At 39.8% G+C, this 20,296-nt stretch overlaps 1 protein-coding gene across 1 annotated transcript in view; it reads left to right on the plus strand.

The window, feature by feature from the left end:
• The first annotated feature begins 2,251 nt into the window (after nucleotides 1-2,251).
• Nucleotides 2,252-20,296, plus strand: part of GUCY2C (guanylate cyclase 2C) — a 77,014-nt gene continuing 58,969 nt past the window's right edge. Inside the window, 3 exon segments of the mRNA XM_006192113.3 lie at nucleotides 2,252-2,894; nucleotides 3,678-3,810; nucleotides 15,262-15,401. The gene's annotated coding sequence lies outside the window, so the exon portion shown is untranslated.

Consider the following 20,296-nt stretch of genomic DNA (forward strand, 5'->3'; position numbering starts at 1 on the left):
TAGGCAGAGCCTTCCCATTGGGCACCGCGACATCCTCGGCTCCTGTGACCAATGACAGGCAGGCTCGGCTCCCAATTAGAGCGCTGACAGAAGGACCGCCTTCTCTAGCTCTCCCCAATCAAAAAGGCAAGTCCCTAGTTCTCATTTACATAACAGCAGATATGAATACGCTGGACCCGCCTGCTCGGCGTTTGGGGATTCGGTTGAATTTGTTGGATCTTGAGTTTTCAATGTCCCTGCTCGCTCCCAGGAAAAGAACGTCTTCAGAGTTAAGGAGTCATGGTTAGAAACAGACAAATCCGGAAGGAGAGCTACTCCGTCCGCAATTACAAGGCACTCAAGCAAGAAATGCCTCTAGCAATTGAGATCGCAGAGTATACCCGAAAATTTTAACAATTATTATTATTGACACTATTTTTCTTTCTGTTCTTGTAAGCAAGAGAGGTCTCTAACTTGTAAATGCGCCAACTTCGATTACTTCGTCTTGGTATTAAAAAATCGACCTATTTTACCATTACAAGAATCCTGACTCTTGAAGGCCTCTTGAGCCACGGATTAAAATCATGTAGTACAATTTGACTATTGAGGATCCTTTCCCCACAGCTATCCAGGCAGTATTCTGAGGGCTTTGTTAATTCTCCTTTAACAGCAACAGTACCAGTACTTTTTTGTGCTATGCATATGGGTAAGGATAGGTAAATAAGCATTTAGTTATATATAAATATTTACCATAAAGCCTTCCTGCTGGAAAAGCTTATTCGTCAGGACTAGGGACCGGCAGTACAATTTAAAACATTCGTTCCTCAATGTATTAATAAATGCCTGGGAAAGATTTATGAATCATCCTCTAAATACTGCTGCCTTTTATAGCAGTAAAACCTTTTGGGAAGACAGTCATTCCAGTCTCCTAGAATGGTGACACTACTCAAAAGTTTTGTTTTTGCTCAGATTCTCTTAAGAGTTGAGAGAGACTCCTGATTGGGAATCTGCAGTATAAATTACTATTTAAAGCCACAATCATAGCATCCATTATTTTACAAGAACTTTGCCATCTTTAAGTGGAAGATTTGAGAACCTCAGATTTTAATGAAATAAAGACATTACAATATTTCAATTAAATAATCCTAGAAATAGTTATTTGGTTGAAAAGGAAAAACACGCTTGGGGTGGAGAAGGTAGAGGGGGTAGTGAAATCTGTAAATTGCACAGAAGCAGCTACAAGGGAAAAGTCTTAGGGGTTGGACAGGGGATGGGGAAGGTTACAGTTTTTGAAAGAATTTTAATTCTTTCTCCACGGGGCCACAAAAGAAAAAAGAACCATTAAAAGATTTCCTCTCCCCCAACTAGTGACTTAAAAAGATCCACAGGTGTAGAGCAACTGCTTTGAAATTTAACAAGTAGTATTCCTGGTTCCTACTGATGTTCATATTAGCCTGGGAATGGTTTTAGTGTAAGCATTCCGTTGGAAAACTATAGAATTAGAATTCGCTCAGACTAGTGGTGGTGGTGGGGGGGGGGATAGATGCGGGCCAGCAAAGCAGAGGAAAGAGGGAAGGGAAACCCAGTGCGCATTGGATCTGGCCTACTGTTTTTTAAGCATTGAGAAAAGGCAATATAAATTCCATTGAGTCTTTCCTCTGCTTTATGGAAAAAAAAAAGAACAGACAAACTTTTCAAAAGAGCAAACAAAATATTTTGTAGAGAGGGAATAAAATCTGAGGCCTATAGCACAGCCCACTTTCTTTTAAGTTTTCAAACAAGTTCGCATGCAAGGGATTATAAACTCCGGTTTGCAGCTAATGAAACTGCTAGCTGCTTGCTATCGCCCAGATTTTACCTTAAAAGACGTCTGGCCGAGGTAAAGGTGGCGCTAAGCGCCACCGTAAGGTCTTACGGGACAATATCATGGGCATTGCGAAGCCCGCTAATCCGCCGTCTCTCGCGCCGCGGCGGTGTCAAGCGCATCTCATGGCTTATCTACGAGGAGACACGGGGAGTGCTCAAAGTGTTCCTGGAGAATGTGATAACGAGATGCAGTGACTTACATGGAGCACGCCAAATGCAAGACAGTCACGGCCATGGATGTGGGGTATGCGCTAAAACGCCAGGGCAGCACCCTGTACAGGTGCTGAGTGATTCTTGTGGCTCGTTTCCGCACTCCAAAAGGCCATCTTTAGAGACCCCAAAACGATTTAAAAAAAAAGTTGATAATGTAAATTTCCATGTGAATGCGCTTATAGGAGCTTCAGATGAAGCATTCTGGTTACTATTAGGGGTTGATGCAGGTGTCCGGCCGATGGCTTGGGGAGAAGGGGAGGTGTTAGCAGTAGAGCTCAGCAGAGAGCTCAGCGCTGGCGTTCAGGACATGGCCTGGGAAGTGCGACGCTGGGCAGTAGTGACCTTGCTCTTCTGTGTTTCAGGCGCTGGACTGCTGACTTTAGATTTCATTCGGGAGAAGCAGGCACCACTTCCTTAAGAAACCCACGTCTTAGAAGCGGTAGACACTGCTAAGCGAAAGCCGAGCACGCAGGCCTTGAGCATATATACGGTATCGGTATGCAAATAGGCTGACGGGGCTTTCTGCCTCTGATTGGATAGGAGGTCCACGTGTCAGAGGGGGCGGTTCTTGCCCGTGTGGCCCCAGGCCCGGCCTCGGAGACCGCGGATTTCGCGGCGTCCAATAGGAAAGCGTGAGATGCAGGGCTAGTGTGGAACGCCGAGGTCCTGTAGGGTGTGAATATTTTTTTTCTTCGCGGACTTTTTGAGTAAGAGGTAACCAAGCTCAGACGCTGAATGCAGGGCGGCAGAGTGCGGGCGAAGTCAAAGGCCAGGCCCGAGTCCACTCACCTGCGCTACCCGTGGGTCACCTGCACAAAGGCAGCCGAGCCGAACAGGTGAGCATCCCAACTTCGGAGTACCCGGGGGAGGTGCTCGAACCCCTGACTGCGGTAACTAGGATTTAGGCGGCAGCGCGGCCAGGGCGCAGGGCAGCGAACTGCTCGAAGTCCAGGCCCTGCTGTTGCTCAGGGGAGAGGGTCGAGTGACCGGGTCGCAGCCGGGACATAGCGCCGGAGATAAAGCGCTTCCCAGTAAAGGCCCTCTTCAGAACCAGCGGCGGGGCTGCGAAGGGAGAGGGGCGGCGGGTTGCGTTCTAAGGGTTTCGGTGAAAATGGTGGGGGCGAGAGAGCTGTGCAGTCGTGGAATCCTATACAGGGATCCTGCCTGGGAGACCAAGTAAGGGGCGGTGCGTTTGCGGCGCGACGACAGGGGCTGGAGACCCGGGACCACACCTGCGCGCGGCCGGGCAGGGGACCACCAGCGCGGCGAGGCGGGAAGCGAAGTCAGCTTTACTCCTGACTGCGTCATTGCCAACCTATTTATATGAGGGAGGTGGGCAAGGGGCTCGTGGAACCACCAAGCTTCCTGGAGGTGGTTGTTGCCTGGAGTGGCTGTGGGGTAGTTTCCCAGCCTTGACAGCGCTGCGTATCTCTCTTTAAGTGAATTATTTCTCAAATGTACTCTTCTTGCCAGGGAAAGATTTCTTGTATTCCCTCAGCAGAGGCAGGCAACGTATCATTTATTGAATGCCAGCCACTTTGGAACATTTTGTATTCCATTATCGCATTTGATTCTTTCGCAAATTCATGAATTATTTATTATTAATTACCATTTTACAGATGAAGAAACTGATATGGGGGAAGTACTGGAGCCAGGATTTGAACCCAGCCCTGGTGGATCCCGTACCCTTTGACCTTAACCCTTATGTGCCACTGCTCAGAGGCCCCATTCCCGTTTGCTGACGTTTCACATGTAAGTACTAAGTTGTATTCCATACTCAAGCGTGTCCATGGGGCTGGTATTAATTAAATTTCTAGGGCAGTGAGATAGTCCCAGAAGCTCAACTTTCTTAAATGCATGTGGAGAAAAAAAAAAAAAAAAACCCCACAACAAACTGAATTACTGAAAAAGAAGCAGCAGTCTGGCACACTTCTGTGCTTTTGTAATTGTTGAGTGAGTAAGTGAATTTGAGTGGATAGATAATGTACCTATGAAATCCCCAACTTAGCATAAGTCAGAAAACAGCAGAGTCCTACTGTACAGCACAGGAAGCTATATTCAATACCCTGTAATAGACAAAATGAAAAAGAATATGAAAAGGAATATATATATGTATATGAATGAATCACTATGTCGTACACCAGATAATTAACAACATTTTAAATTGACTATACTTCAATAATAAAAAAAAAAAAAACGGTCTGGAAAATGTGACCTATGCAATTTCTTCTCTTTGGAAATTATTGAAGTTTTACTTCTGCCCACTTTTTGAAAATTCCTTATGGATGTTGGACAAGGAGGCATAGTGTATGTTTTCAAATATGACAATTCAATTTACAGCTCTTTGTTCAATATGTTAATTATTGTATTTTCCAAATAAAGACCATGTTGCTGTTTTTATCTACTCAATGTATATTTTTTCCTGATAGTATCACATTGTCTCCTGCTATATTTTGTTGCTGTCAATTTATCCTCACATTTTAAATAGTATTTATTTTATATAATTTGCTTGTGTGATTTGCTATTTAAATTTCATGACTGCCATACCTTCTTTATAGGTAGTACCTTTTATCAATCTGAATAACTCTTTTTGACTTAATTTTTTTTTTCTTGTCCTTTGGGTGTCAATTAACTTGAATTCCAATTACTCATTATTATTTTACCTCACCTCAACTACTGTTTGGCACCTGCAATTCTTAATACACTGATGATCTAATTATAATGTTTATCTCCCCTCAATTTTAACAGCTTTATTTTGATTATTTGGGATGATGCATAAAATATCTACATCCTTTATTATGTAACTAGGGGGAGGTAAAATTGTTAGAACAATTTGACGTTATACAAATAACATCAGAAAAGTAATCTTAAATTATTTGAAGTGAAGTTTTTTTTCACTTTTAAAAAAAATTTTTATTGAGGTGTAGTCAGTTTACAATGTTGTGTCAATTTCTGGTGTACAGCACATTGCTTCAGTCATACATGAATATACATATATTCATTTTCATATTCTTTTTCACCATAAGCTACTACAAGATACTGAATATATTTCCCTGTGAAGTGAAGTTTTGTCAGACGTTGCATGACTTTATTTCTCCTGTTCAAGGTGCATAACTTTCTGAAGATAATTCTTCTGTGATGAGTGGTTCAGCTAACTATTTGATTATCTGAGTCTTCAGTTCACATTAGAGTTTTTGATACATCGGATACCTGGGATGGGGCAGACCATCCTGTGGTTTGACCTAACACCTAGGAAGCACTCAATATTTTTGGATTAGTGAAAATATGGTAAAAGGATAGTGGTGGAATACTTTAATTTATTGTCAAAGATTAACGCAATCACAGGTGAAGAGAATTGAATTAATATTTTTTTTTTTATCCTAATTAAGATTCACTCCTGGAGCTAGGGAGACATCCTGCTTCTTTTGACCCTCAGGGACACTGATGATTGAGCAAAAGCAGGATTCTGTTGATAACAAAGGCTGTTGAGGGAATATGCTGTATTTTGAATTTACAATATACTGGGCTATTCATTACCCTTTTAGTAAAATAAAGGAGAGGAGATTGAGGAACATTTATATGGTAATTTCAGCAGCACAGGAAGCAAAGTGGCCTGACAGGTGGAGAGAAGGGCTACTTTTAAATATCATATGTGGAATATAAAAACTAATAAACAAACAAAAATTTTAGTTGATGTTTATGCTTAAGTAATTCTTTAATAACTGGCATTAAACATTATGATAATGACTATATTCTGATAATAAACAGATTTGCTTTTTACCAAATCCAAAATTCTACCTAGATGTTTTTGTATTTGAATACATAAATACCTACATATTTTATGTTCTAAGGTTATCTTTCACAAAATTCATCTCCTTGAGCTCACTCAAAATCATAATGTCCCAAAATCTGAATAGCATCTGTAGTATCTGGAGGATTACACTTGTGCATACCAATAAGTACTTGGTGTCTAATACGTTTTTATGAGTTATATGAAATTTAATTAAAAGCAAACTATCTTAGAGATAAATTTTATATTAAGCTGTAATTTGCTAAACCATTGAATTAGCCATTCTAGGTATATAAAAAGGAGGTACTTTTATGTTTTCAATTACATAGCTGCATTTTCTACATCTTTATCTACATTTCTGCAACATGGTTACTCATCTTCATTATCATTATCATTGACCCTAATCTCTTGTTTATTCATTGAAAGATAAGATAAACTGAAGAAAGATGCTGCCTCAGTTCAGCCTTTTTATAAAATAATTTTGTTTCTAAGTAACTCTTAGCAGTTTTATATTTTTAACTTAATCTAGCAGCCTTTAAGCTTTTAATAGAATTCAGTCCATTCACATTTAAACAACTGTAAACATGATTCTTTTTTCCATTTTACTTTATGTTTTTCTATTATTATTTCTTTTTCCTATTTTTACTGGTTTTATCATGACACTGTTTGTGACAGATGTCACTGGTGACCCATCCACTATCCACTCTCCTCTTTGTTCTTAATACCAGAACCTAAGTTTTGTTGGGAGTGATAATGCACTCAGTAGAAAAATTGTATTTCCAAGGGCCCGTGCTGAGCGGAGGGGCCCTGTGGTTGAGTTCTGTGTGTAGAAGTTGTGGGATGGGGCTTCTGGGAAACCTGACTAAAAAGGAGGGTAACTCAAATGAGATCTTATGTAGCTCCCTCTTCCTCCTCTTTTTCTGCGTGGAGTGTGGGATAATAATGGCCGTGCAGCGCTTATGAGATGGCGTTGAAAATGGAAGTCAGATACTGGGGCAAAAAGATTAGAGGAGCCTGGACAGTGATGAACTAGAAATAGAAGGAAATGTCACTGACATGATAAAAAGAATCTTAAAAAATAAAAGAAAAACTAAATCCATATAGTGAATTCCTTACTTAATGGTGAAATTTTAAAACACATTATCTTTAAGAAATATAACAAGATATATACTGTTAAGGTGAAAACAGTAGATAAGAAAGGAGGGGAAATAGGAATATAAAAACTGTCTTACCTCCCCACTGAGGCAAACTAAGCTGCATAATCTCCCCATTTCTATTTGGGACAATACAATAAAAAGAGAAAAAAATAATTTAGTAAATGATGTGCTTTCATACAAAAAAACTTCTTTCATCCACAAATTATTAGTATGTAACAAAAGAGTTTAGCAGGGTTGCCAGATACAAGATCAATACAAACAAAATAAAATTTGTCTATAAACAATGAAATTTAAAAACACAACTTACAATTTACTTATAACAACAACAAACATATATATAAATATGTAGTAGTTATGAATAATTCTAATAAATAATATACAATATACTTATGTAGAAAATAGCAAACTTCATTTAGATACATCTATCAAGATGTAGGTAAAGGGACAGACCATGTTCCTGAATAAGAAGACCCAATATACTAAGGATGTCAAATACCCCGAATAGGTCATAGATTTTAACCTTTACACACACTATGTTCTAAAAAACTATGAAAGAAATTACTTTTTTTTTAGAAGAAGAATATTTTAAGTGCCTTTCTAGCTTCTTCCTCTATACCCTAAAAAAAAAAGCATTCCACCCAAGTGTAATAATGGGAAGGGGAAAATAGAAGACTACAAGTTCTGTATTGGTGTAGAGAGAATATTAACGTTGATTATAATAACATTTAAACCACAAAAATGTCAGGAGATAACAGTCATTGGGAGATTAATATTGAAAACTATAATAAACCACCTTAGAAGGCTTTGTGCTTTTCAACTTACTGCAAGATCTACTTTTTCTTTTTATTCCTTAAGGTATTTTTAAATATTCATTGTTTTAGGAATTGGAGATACAGAAATGATAAGACAGCTCAATTCCTGAATTCCTACACCTAAACTTCTAATGGGGGAGGCAAATCAATTAATTAATAAACACGACAATATCACATGATGATAACTTACAAAGAAAGTAAAGCAGAATAATGTAATAAAAATGACTAGGAGAAAGAGTTGCTCTTTATTCTTATTTTTTTTTTAATTGAAGTATAATTGACTTACAACGTTGTGTTTGTTTCTGGTATACAGCTTAGTGATTCAGTTACACATTTATATATTCTTTTTCATATTCTTTTTTATTATAGATTTTTACAAGCTATTGAATATAGTTCCCTGTGCTACACAGTAGGACCTTGTTTATCTATTTTGTGTATGGTAGTATTGTGTCTGCTAATCCCAAACTCCCAATTTATCCCTCCCCCCTACCTTTTTCCCTTTGGTAACCATAAATTTGTTTTCTATGTCTGTGAGTCTGTTTCTGTTTTGTAAAATAGTTCATTTGAAAAGAGGTGCTCTTTAAACTGATTAATCACAAGAAGTGTCTCTAGGAGGTGCCATTTGAGCTAAAATCTGCTAATAAAGACAGCGGTGGCAGAGAGTTCCCAGCAGAGGGAGCAGTTGATGCATACGTCCTTAAGTGGGTGGAACTTAGCAAGGCAGAGAAGGGTAGGTGATGAGACCTGCAACGTGGCAAGACGATTTCCATGTAGAGTAGTGGTTCTCAAAGTGTGGTCCATAGACTTCTTGGGTGACAGTCCCCACAATGCTTTAAAGGGTCAACAAAGTCAACTATTTTCAAAAGAACGCTAAAATGTTACTTGCCTTTTTCTCTTTGTTGACATTAGAGTTAATAGTTCAAAAGCAATGGTGGGTAAAACTACTGTAACCTCAGCACAAGTCGGGGCAGTGGTGCCAGACTATGAGCAGCCATTATGGAGTGGATGAAGACATGCAGCCGCACGTCATGGGTACGACTGAGGTGCAAGCTGAACGAGTCACCTTTCCATGGAAACCGTTTTTACTTGAGACAGATGATCATTATTCAGACTTGAGTGTTTGGCAGACATTTTCTCAAAAAGTACAAGTGACTCTGCCACTTCAAGGAACACAACTGACAGTACTTGTTACCAATGATTTAAAAAAATCATGCATACAAGTGAAAATTAAAATTTTGAAAAACTTGGAAAACCATGAGCTTGATATTTTCTTGATATCTTCTTGATACTTGACTTTTCTAATAGATCAATGGTGATACAATAGATATGATATTTTGATATTGTATAATGTAAGGTGTTAACATTTGAAAGATCTGCATAACTCGATGAAATAGTATTTTCCAAATTAACCAATTCAGGATGTTAAAAATCATGCAGGTGTGAAAGATTCAATCAGTAAGCAAGATAGCTCGATAGATTTTAATATGTCAGAGTATGAAATTTCCTTGATATGGTTCCGGATCTCAAATTGCAAGTAACCTTTGAGAAGATGCCACTTACCAAGTTTGGGTATAAAATCAAAGTATATCTGCCAGTATCTGAAAACGCTATGAAAATACTGCTCCCTTTTTTCAGCTGCATGTCTGTGTGAGGCCAGGTTTTCTTCATAAACTTCAACCAAAACAACAAATTAAAACAGATACAATAGAGTAGTAAATATAAGGGGGAGGGTATAGCTCAGTGGTAGAGTGCATGTTTAGCATGCACAAAAAATAAAAAAATTTTTTATTAAAGTGTAAGTGACTTACAATATTGTGTTAATATCAAGTACAGCAACATGATTTAGTTATATATGTATTTTTCAGATTATTTTCCATTATAGGTTATTACAAGATACTGAATATAGTTCTCTGTGCTAGACAGTAGATCCTTGTTGCTTATCTATTTGTATATAGTAGTTTTTATCTGTTAATCCCATACTCCTAATCTTATTCCCCACCTCTTTCCCATTTGGTAACCATAGTTTGTTTTCTATGTCTATGTGTCTGTTTCTGTTTGTATATAGATTCATTTGTATTACTTTTTAGATTCCACATATAAGTGAGGTCATATAATATTTTTCTCTCTCTGGCTTCACTCAGAGTATGATATTCTCTAGGTCTATCAATATTGCTGCAAATGGCAATATTTCATTCTTTTTATGACTGAGTAATATTCCTGTGTGTGTGTGTGTGTGTGTGTGTGTGTGTGTGTGTATGTAGGTATATACACCATATCTTTTTAAACCAATTGTCTGTTGATGGGCACTTGGGTTGTTTCTATGTCTTGGCTGTTGTAAACAGTGCTGCTATGAACACTGGGGTGCATGTATCTTTTTGACTTAGATTTATAATATTTTCTGGATATCTGCCCAAGGAGTGGGATTGCTGGATCACATGGTAGCTCTATATTTATTTATTTATTTACTTATTTATTTATTTATTTATACTTTTTTTTATTGAGTTACAGTCATTTTATAATGTTGTGTCAAATTCCAGTGTAGAGCACAGGTTTTTCAGTTATACATGAACATACATATATTAATTGTCACATTTTTTTCGCTGTGAGGGTGGCTCTATTTTTAGTTTTTTAAGGAACCTCTATACTGTTTTCCATAGTGACTGCACCAACATAAAAATATACTTATGTTAACATGTCATGGGTTTAATATTATTATTTAAAATAGACGAACAAATATTTAAATTTTCTTTTTTTACATTTTTAATGTAATAAGTATCAATGGTTAAAACCCCATAAATGAAAGTCTTTAGGGCCTTTAGTAATTTTTAAGAAGGGATCCTGAGATCCAAAGATTAAGAACTGCTGATGTAAAGTTCTGAATTCAGGTTCTGTTGAGAGACAGTAATGTGTTGCTTAAGAAGACAGACCCTAGAGCTAGATTGCTTAGGGTTGAACACCACCAGAACCAACACTCGGCATGTGCATGACCTCAGACAAATTATTGAACCAGTCTTGCCTCAGTTTCCCCATCTGAAAAACAGGGATAATAATGAAAGTGACATCATAGACTTTTGTGATGATTGAGTGAGTTTGTATAAAGCACTTAGATTATGTTTGGCTCTCGGTAAATACTAGGTGTGGTCATTGTTATTATAATAAATATAGTGGCAAGCCACTGAGAGTTTTAGGAAGCAGTAGTACGCAATCTGGTTTAGTTCTTTTAAAAAATACCTGTTGGTTGTTGTGTAGGAAATGGATTGTAAAAGGACAGAAGCTGAAGCAGGGAGGCCAGTTAGGGCGCTGACTGTATCTGATGGTTTGGACTAGGGTGGTACTAATACAGAGGGAAGGAGTGAACCTTTTTTTGGAAATGTGGCAGCAGAGCTGATAGGATTTGCTTACACTGTTGGATGTGGGGGATGAAGGAAAGAAAGAAATCAAGGATGACTCCTAGGATTTTGATTGAACAATAGGGCGGATGAGGATTCCGTTTCCTAAGAATGGTGAAGACTGGAGCATGATACAGGGGGATGCAATCCAGAGTTCTGTTCTGGACATGCTGTGTTTGAGGCCTCTATTCCGCATCCCAGTGGAATCATCAGGATGATTACGTTTTTGAATCTGGAGTTCAGGAAGAGGTCAGAGTTCAAGATGTAAAACTTAAGTTCAGTCACCACCTTCTAGAGATTAGATACAGCCACGGATGAGATCTCCTAGGAAGAAAGTGTAGACAGTGAAGAACAGCAAATCATGCCACCCCCCAAAAATGCCACTTTGGTACACTGATTGTTTTGAGCTGTCGGCACTTGAAAAACAGCAAATACAAGGAAAGGCTCCTTGTATCTGTATTTGAACTCCCCTTAGCTACCTAAAGACAGATCCTCCAAAAGGAGCTCAGTTGTCACAAATCCCCTCCCTGGGAGCTTCATCCACCAGGGAAGATTGAGTCTTGTCACAGGAGAGGAGACTAAACGCGGACACCATAACCAGACAAACTTGGTCACAAACTATCATACTTCCCATCTATTCGTCTAAAGGTCCATTCATTTTTATAATTTTTTTTCATAAAAGCTAACTAAACAAAATGCCTTGTATGACACGTAATCATATCCTTACACATTAAGCACTCCCAGGTTTTTGCCATTTTCTCTTTACGTGTTTCGCTTTCTTATGTCTATTATCCTTTTATATTCTTTAACACCTTTATGTGTCAAATTTATTCCTCTCCGAATGTCCTCACTCTCCTTCCAGAAACTGCTTCTTTGTTATTTAATTTGGTTTAACCTCTTGCCCCTCCAGATGACTCACCACATGCTCTCCTCCCTAGCCCCTGTCTCAATTAATAACCTCAGAGTGGAAAGGGTTTTGCTTCTGGAAGGTGGCAAAACCGATCCAAACTCTGGCTCTACTCCTTACAGCCCAAGTGCCTTAGACCCAAAGATTCTTCTTCCTCCTTAAAATGCAGATAATAAAACTCTCCAAAATACAGTGGGGAAGAGTCAACGAAGTAATTGGAGTGGCGAGTCCCAAGTAGGTGCTCAGTGCCTGGCAGATGCTAACTGATGGCCTTTTGAGTTTTCCCCAACTTCCACTTCAGTGACCCTGTCATGATTTTCCAAAATTTTCTCTTCAAGTCCAATAATTTCCATTTTAAGGATAGACATCTTTTTTTTGTTGTTGTTGTCTGCCTCACACACAGACCTTTATTAAGGAGACATTTATCAGCAGAGAAGTCATAGCTGGTTTAACGAAGTCGGACTCTATCCTTGGGTCAGGCCTCGAAGTTTTCATCGTTTTTTCTCTAACGGTCTTTTCCAGAGCTTCCATTCTGGGTCCTCAGCCGTCTCCATCCTTGCAGGCATCTTCACCATGCTCTTCACATGGTCCAATTTAGGGAGTGTTTCCTCTTCATCCGAGTATGTACCGTTTCTAGGAACCCTTCAACTAGGAGGGGAAGGAGGGGATTTGAATCTTGCATCTCAAGTGCTGTCCACCTCTTCCTCCCTTCCTAAGTTCAAAAGCATTAAACTGTAAAACTAGTTTGTTTTCTCCTAACCCTCCGTCTTTTAAGAGCAAATATATACCTGTTTTTTTTTTAAGTCTCTAGTTCTTTTATGGGGGTCATGCAGAAAGTCCCCATCAGCAGCACACAAGAAATCTGACACCAGAAACTTCATGATCTGACTTCCTCCATTTTTTTCATGGTAAAATTGTAACAGAGCAGGAACCCATGGGGCCTTCCTGGGGTTGGGGGGTGCAGATCCCTCCCCTGTATCCCCTGCTTTACTTCCTTTCTGAAGTACCCAGATAGCAGCATCTGATGCACATTCCTGAAACCCCTGCCAAATGGAAGACACTACTTTTTTAAATTGTTGACTTATTGTCTTTATTGAATTAAAATTACGCTATTGTAAAATAGCGATGTATATACAAAGGGATTTGATGCATCGTAGTATATACAGTTATCTTTAAAAAGTCAGGATGCAAGTTACAATGATAACAAAGATGCTAACTACTTGATTCCCGTGAGCACAGAGCCCCCAGACCTACTGGAGCCTGAGGATTGATGCTAACCCCATGACAGCACCCTGTTGCCTCACCATCAACCAATCAGGAGAGTTGTGCACAAGCTGATCACATACCCTGTGACTCCCCTCCCTCACCTGGCCTTTAAAAATGCCTCCCTGAAGCCCACTAGGGGGCTGGGACTTTTTAGAGCCTTAGCTGCCCCAGGCTCCCTGTCTGGCGCCTTACAGTAAACTCTGTACTTTCCTTCACCACCACCAGGTGTCAGGAGATTTACTGTGTGCAGTCAAGTGAACCCAAGTTTGGTTCTGTAGCAAAATCCCAAACTTCCAGCATGGTTGTTATCATTCCTGCTGATTTCATTTTTATGTTTCAGTCTACCTTGCCGCTTTCTCTCTAAATTTATGCCAAGAATTTCCACTAGCCTCCACATTCACATCCTCAATATACTTGTATTTCCTTTCCTGACAGATTTACAGCTTTGTACTTTGTTTTGTTGACTCTCAGCCTTCACTTCTCTGACAAACACCTCAATTTAAACACTCTTTCCTTTTATTTCACAGGGATGTTGTGATGCCAGCCATAAATGGGCTTGGCTTCTTACTCACTATTTTACATCCTTACTTACCAGGGACAGTCTATCACTGTCTAGATTTCTGAGAGTTTAAAAAGCCTGTAGAGGTGTTTGAGACCTAAAAGCAAGAAGTCTTGGCTCCAAATATTAAAAAAAAGATGACTGCAGACTCAAAACCGATGTATTATTCCCATAGCAAACCCATAAAACTCCTTTCAGTTTTTTACAGAAAAATGATGTGTGGAATGTGGTCACATTTACAATTATATGATGTGTCTTTGGGCAACCAATTTCTGCCATCTTGAAGGATTAATAAGACTTTTCTCCCCTTGATCTTTTTTTTCTCTTTGCATCTCATCCTATTTCATCAGGCATTTGTTCCTCCTTCAAAAAATTATGCCACGTTTTAAGCATTCGACAAACTCATTTTTCCTAGTCTCATGCATAATGTGAAAAGGAATATCTAATACTGTACATTTCAGAACTTTTCTTCTTTCAAATATATCCTGCGGGTTCCCTATAAATATATTTCAAACAATAAAGAAGTTTATCTAAATAAATACAGTTTAAGTTTTTGTTCCTGGGGTACATTCCAAATATTTGTTTTAGGGGTACTTTTTACACCACATCTAGCCCTATAAATATTTCTTGAATACTGCTGAAATTTCTTTCCGCTATCATTCTTTTCTGATACAGTAAAGTTGTCATACGCTTAACTTTTTCAACACAACTAATTTCAATTAAAATTAGAGAAGATATACCTACTACAGACAGAGATGGCACAAAGGAAGGGGCTATTGATTCTGCTGCGTGAATGGCATCAAGGAATAACCATAACTTACAGTTGTTGAACACCTACCAGGGGCCAGGAACTTTAAAATGCCCTATTCTACTTTAACTCACCCAGACTCCCCATGCTGGAATCTATGAATTTCACGGCAGCAGTAGTTACTGAGTTTTCACTTGTTGCTCTTGTATTTCTGGATGTGCTAGGCGTATCTTGAATATTGTCTTGAATATTGTCCTGTAAGCATCCTTGTCCTGGGCACTGCTGTAGGCACACTGAGCATGAAGGTCTCCAGTGGGTTCTGCCCCCTGGTGGGCCCAATTTGCTAATACACTGAAGCCCCCCACTGGGAGTTGCCCCAGTCCCAGCAGCTCCTGGCAACCACGGTGGAGGAGCCCTCCAAGTGCCAGAGCAGGTGCCAGTTTTTGATCAAGTGAAGAACAGCTTTCCTCTCCTTTACATGATGGAACCTGTTAGAGGGCCCCTGGCGATTGTATCTGTGACTTAATAGTCTGCTGAGTTCTATATCAGGCTGTCCTTTCGGTTTTTTATTCCAGATATTTTTGTCTTTTGAACTAAGGCCTACGTGTGTGGGCTGGATGGGAGACGGGCTAGAATAGAACAGCGGCTGAATTCTGCAGTTCACTGGCTGTTGCCCTGGGAATGAATCACCTGTGGTGTGACTCTTCAACCCCAGGTGAGCGCATACTGTTCGTGCAAATCTCATCAGTCATCTGGCACACCTACCCACGTCCAAACTCCAACAAGAGTCACAGCGCAGGCTCACTGGCTAGAATAGAAATTAAATTTATTTTATAAATAAAACAACCGAAGAACAGCAAATATAGGTAATCTGCCCGAGTTCATATGCTTAGCAAAGAGCTAAAACAAGATTCAGATCCAGCTTCGGGTTCTCTGGGGTTAGGTTTCTTGTTTAAGTATATCAAACTGCCTCCTGAAACTCAAAGAAGCTCCTCTTTATCTCAAAATACACAACTCTCCTCTTTAAATGCTCGTCTTGCCTTCCCAACTCCCTGCTAAGGAAGCGTCAGTAAACAAAACGGACAGTTACTCTGTTCATAAAAAGTTTGCACGTCAGGGAACTGAGCACTGTCTTCTTTCCCAAGCTATTAGTTCAACCCATATGAGGAAGTAATCCTTCAGCCGCCCTGAGGTGGGGTCGGGGGGGAGGGTGATACCTGGCTTCTCTACAGGAAAATACAGAGCTCCTTTTTCAGGATTGACTTACCAGCTCAACTAACCACTCTTTGGCAGCTTCGGGAATGGACTGTGCCTTTTTCCTTCCGTGTGTTGGAGGTAAGAGAAAACAAAGCTATTTCCAGAGCACGGAGAACTTGATTAGAGCTGAGATGCATTATCACTGTCTCCAACACATCCTTCCCTTCGTATGTAAACATAGCCACCTGGACAGGACTTCATCCAAGAGTCACTAGGAAATTGAAGCTAACTCCCCCGTCCCTGCAAGTAGAATAACCACCCAGTCCAGCCTTTCCTGAGCATGTAAGAAAACTGCACAAAATGAGCTCGGGAAGAAGGAGAGGAAGACGCTGCTCAAGGATTCAATAGAGTTTCTTTTGGAATTGGGGAGGGGAGGACTCCAGGTATAACGGGGAAAAGAAACAAGCCTGTCAGCCTGGAGCATCCAGACGCCGGTGCTGGATTTAGATACGCAGCCCGGCGCTATGGTAGGGATTCGTGTGTCCGTCGGGTCCCCCTGCCTTGTGCCCTAGATAAGATTACTTTGAATCTCATTGCGTATTTGTAGAAAGTCCAAAAACACGTCCCAATATTTCATCAAAGCCTAAAGTCTTAAACTACCATGATCACCTCTGACTTCAGACTTGCTTCGGAGAGTCATGGAGCCATCCTGTTCCCGGTCCTACCCCATCCATCTCTAAACAGATCTGAGCACCTTTCCATGATTCCCACATGTGAGACAGGGTGTACACGGCACAGCCTTGACTGAAGGTTTGGGGTGAGTTAACCACTTTTATCGGTTTTAAATTCCCACTAGAAGAGAATTATCATGGAGACAGAAATGTATTCGTTTGTATGACTACAATGCTGGGAACGATTAGAGGGCACCCAGTAAATATCTGTCGTCTGGATGACGAAAGGCATCTTTTCCTCAAAGAAAACACAGGCAACATCATATCTTATACATCCTTGTTCTCAAAAGTCTTCAGCCCCCATCCCACTCGGCCTGTCTCACTGGCCATTTCTTTCTGTGTAGCTCCCAGCCTCTTGCCATCTTGTTGGCTCCTTTTTCCCTTTTTCTCTTTCCATCTCTCCTCCTCTTTCCCTTGTTCCTGGATTGGCCCTGGGAACTGCAGATTTTCCTCATTTTATTTTATATATATATAAAATAAAATTTATTTATATATATATATATATATATATATATATATATATATATATATATATAGCAATTTGTATTTCTCTCTGTGTAACTTGGAAGGTTTGCATAACCAAGCCCATTTGAGTGCTCAGCAAAAACCTATCGCTTTTTAGTTACCTGAATCCATCTGCCATTATGTAACCATGTGAGTAGGACCATAAGTATGTCCTTCCCAGGAAAAAAAGGTTAAAGAAAAAATCATTAAAAATTATACATTTATACCTTAAAAAATTTAATTTTATCTCAAAACATGTCCATGTTCATTTATTCACCAGTTGGTTGATGTAGGGCCAAGAAATTTTCTTTGAGCGTGAGGCCCCAGGTCAGAGCTCTGTATCAGCTTTCTTAAGTCAGCCACACCCCTAGTGCATCTTGTACTGCTTTTGATGTTTGAAGTTTTAAGGCAATTGACAAGCTCTCTAAGGACAGACTTTTTTTTTTTTAGGTTTCTTTGTTATTCCCCAGTGTTTATAGCAGTTTTGCCACAGCTATTGTCTTAGTAATTTGCCTTTGTTTAAGATTTCTAGCAGTTTTTGTATGTATTTTATCAGATTGCGTACCATTTAATGAAGGACATAATTTAATAAATCAATTTAGCAAATTTGGGCACAGACACAAGGGACCCCTGATGAGCAAATGACTTAACAGGAAGGAGCAGAGGTACACATGCCCACTGGCTGCAGGCATTCAGGGTGTGTTTCAGTTAATCTGGTGAGTCTGTTAAATCATCAGTTAGTAAATTCTCTTCTGTACAACCTGATGACTGACTATAGCTAACAGATAGGAAAGTTGTTAAGGAATAAATCTGAAAGTTCTCATCACAAGGAGAATTTTATTTTTCCTTTCTTCTTTCTTTTCTTTTTTGTTGTATCTGTATGGGAAGATAGATATTAGTTGAACCAATTGTGGTCCTCATTTCACAATATGTATAAATCAAACCACCATGCTGTACGCCTTAAACTTATACAGTGATGTGTTCCAGCTGTTTCTCAGTAACACTGGGGAGAAAAGAAAAGTACTTTACGATAGCCGCTTTTCCTCAGTAAATTCAGATCAGAATCTCTACCTTTGTGCTTATTTAAAAAAATTCATGTTTAATTCCATGAGTTACATTAGTTGGTGAAATTCCATTTGAAAAACTCACTTTTGCATCTCCACCTAGATAAGGGACAGAGGAAGCCTAGGACTGCTACCAAGTGGACAGATGCCGTGTGTTTAGGCTCCAAGGTGAGAAGCGGGTCTTAACAGGAAGCATGCAAAAGAAACCCAAAGTGAAAAGTGGCACATACAGGGGACTTGTTCAGCTGCCCCTTCCCATTGGAGTGATTTCCCTTTTTTTCTTGTATCTTTAGGGCTGTTCTGTTCTGTTGAGTGTAGCTGATAAATCTGCCAACTCAGTGTTCCATTATTTGCTTTTGACCCTTGAAACTTTCCCAGGAGAACCTGCCTCCCTTTAATTATGATCTACATGTTAATAGTTTTACAACATAAAGAAGACACATAATTTTTGCCTTAAAGGATCCAGGAAAGACTGTTATCTTGTTCCTACCCTTTTGAAAAACCTTTCCTGGTTCTATGCTATAATCAGAGGATTCCCAGAACTGCATGCACCTTGTGTCTTCATGTTTGAGTGGAAGCACCTGACAGTTACTACTTCATCCATCCTTAGACATGGCCCTTTTTTATATATATATTTGTAATTCGCAGACCAAATTAAAAAAGCAAAAACAGTGTACTCTTTCTCCTACCTCAGGAAGTGGAAATAGCAACATATTAACAGTTAGACAGCCAGGTTTGAGTCCGCATTTGGGCACCAAATGTGCAGCATATAAAATCGTTACCTGTAGTAAAGGTAACAGTTGTGATGGCCATGTGCCTCTGCTCTGCAGCCTGCTGTACCATTTTCCTGACATCCACTAAAAGTCTCCAAGGGACACCTGACCACTATCAGTCACTCATCACCACCCACCCCACCCCATAAAATAATCCGAGGGCCTTCCTTCTGAATCAAAGCCATCAGGGAGTTCAGGTCCGTTGAGCACTTACAAATTAAAGCTTTGTGGTAACTGCATCAAGCAAGTCTATTGGCGCCGTTTTTCTAACAGCATTTTTTCACTTTATGTCTCTGTGTCACATTTTGGTAATTTTCACAAAATATCAAACTTTTTCATTATTATATTTATTGTGGTGATCTGTGATCAGTGACCTTTGATTTTATTATTGCAATTGTTTTGGGGTGCCACCAAATTAATAAGTATTGTGTGTGTTCTGACTGCTTCGTCCACTGGCTGTTCCCCATCTTTCATCCTCTCTCCAGGCCTCCTTATTCCCTGAGACACAACCATATAGAAATTAGAACAGTTAATATCCCTACAATGGCCTGTAAGTGTTCAAGTGAAAGGAGGAGTCGCATGTCTCTGACTCTAAGTCAAAAGCAAGAAATGATGAAGCTTAGTGAGGAAGGCATGTCAAAAGCTGAGACAGGTTGAAAACTAGGCCTCTTGGACCAAACAGTGAACCAAGCTGTGAATGCAAAGGAAAAGGTTTTGAAGGAAATTAAAAGTGCTGCTCCAGTGAACACACACGTGAGAAGAAAGCGAAACAGCCTTACTGCTGACGTGTAGCAGGTTGTAGTGGTCTGGATAGAAGATCCAACCAGCCACCACGTTCCCTTAAGTGGAAGTGGAATCCAGAGCAAGGCCCTAACTCTCTTCAGTTCTGTGAAGGCTGAACAAGGTGAGGAAGCTGCAGAAGAGAAGCCTGAAGCCAGCAGAGGTTGGCTCATGAGGCTTAAGGAAAGAAGCCGTCTCTGTAACATCCAAGTACAAGGTGAAGCCGCAAGTGCCGGTGTAGAAGCTGCAGCGAGTCGCCCGGGAGATCGAGATAAGGTAATTAATGAAGGTGCTCTGCCAAACAACAGAGTTTCAGTGTAGACAAAACAGCCTTATGTTGGAAGAGGATGCCATTTAGGACTTTCATAGCTGGAGAGGAGAAGTCAATGTCTGGCTTCAAAGCTTCAAAGGACAGGCTGATTCTTGTTAGGGGCTATTGTACCTGGTGACTTGAAGTTGAAGTCAGTGCTCAGTTACCATTTGAAAAATTCTAGGACCCTTTAGAATTGTGCTAACTCTACTCTGCCTGTGCTTTATAAGTGCAACAGCAAAGTCTGCATG

This window comes from Camelus ferus, chromosome 34 (genome assembly GCF_009834535.1).
Source record: "Camelus ferus isolate YT-003-E chromosome 34, BCGSAC_Cfer_1.0, whole genome shotgun sequence".
Taxonomy (NCBI): Eukaryota; Metazoa; Chordata; class Mammalia; order Artiodactyla; family Camelidae; genus Camelus; species Camelus ferus.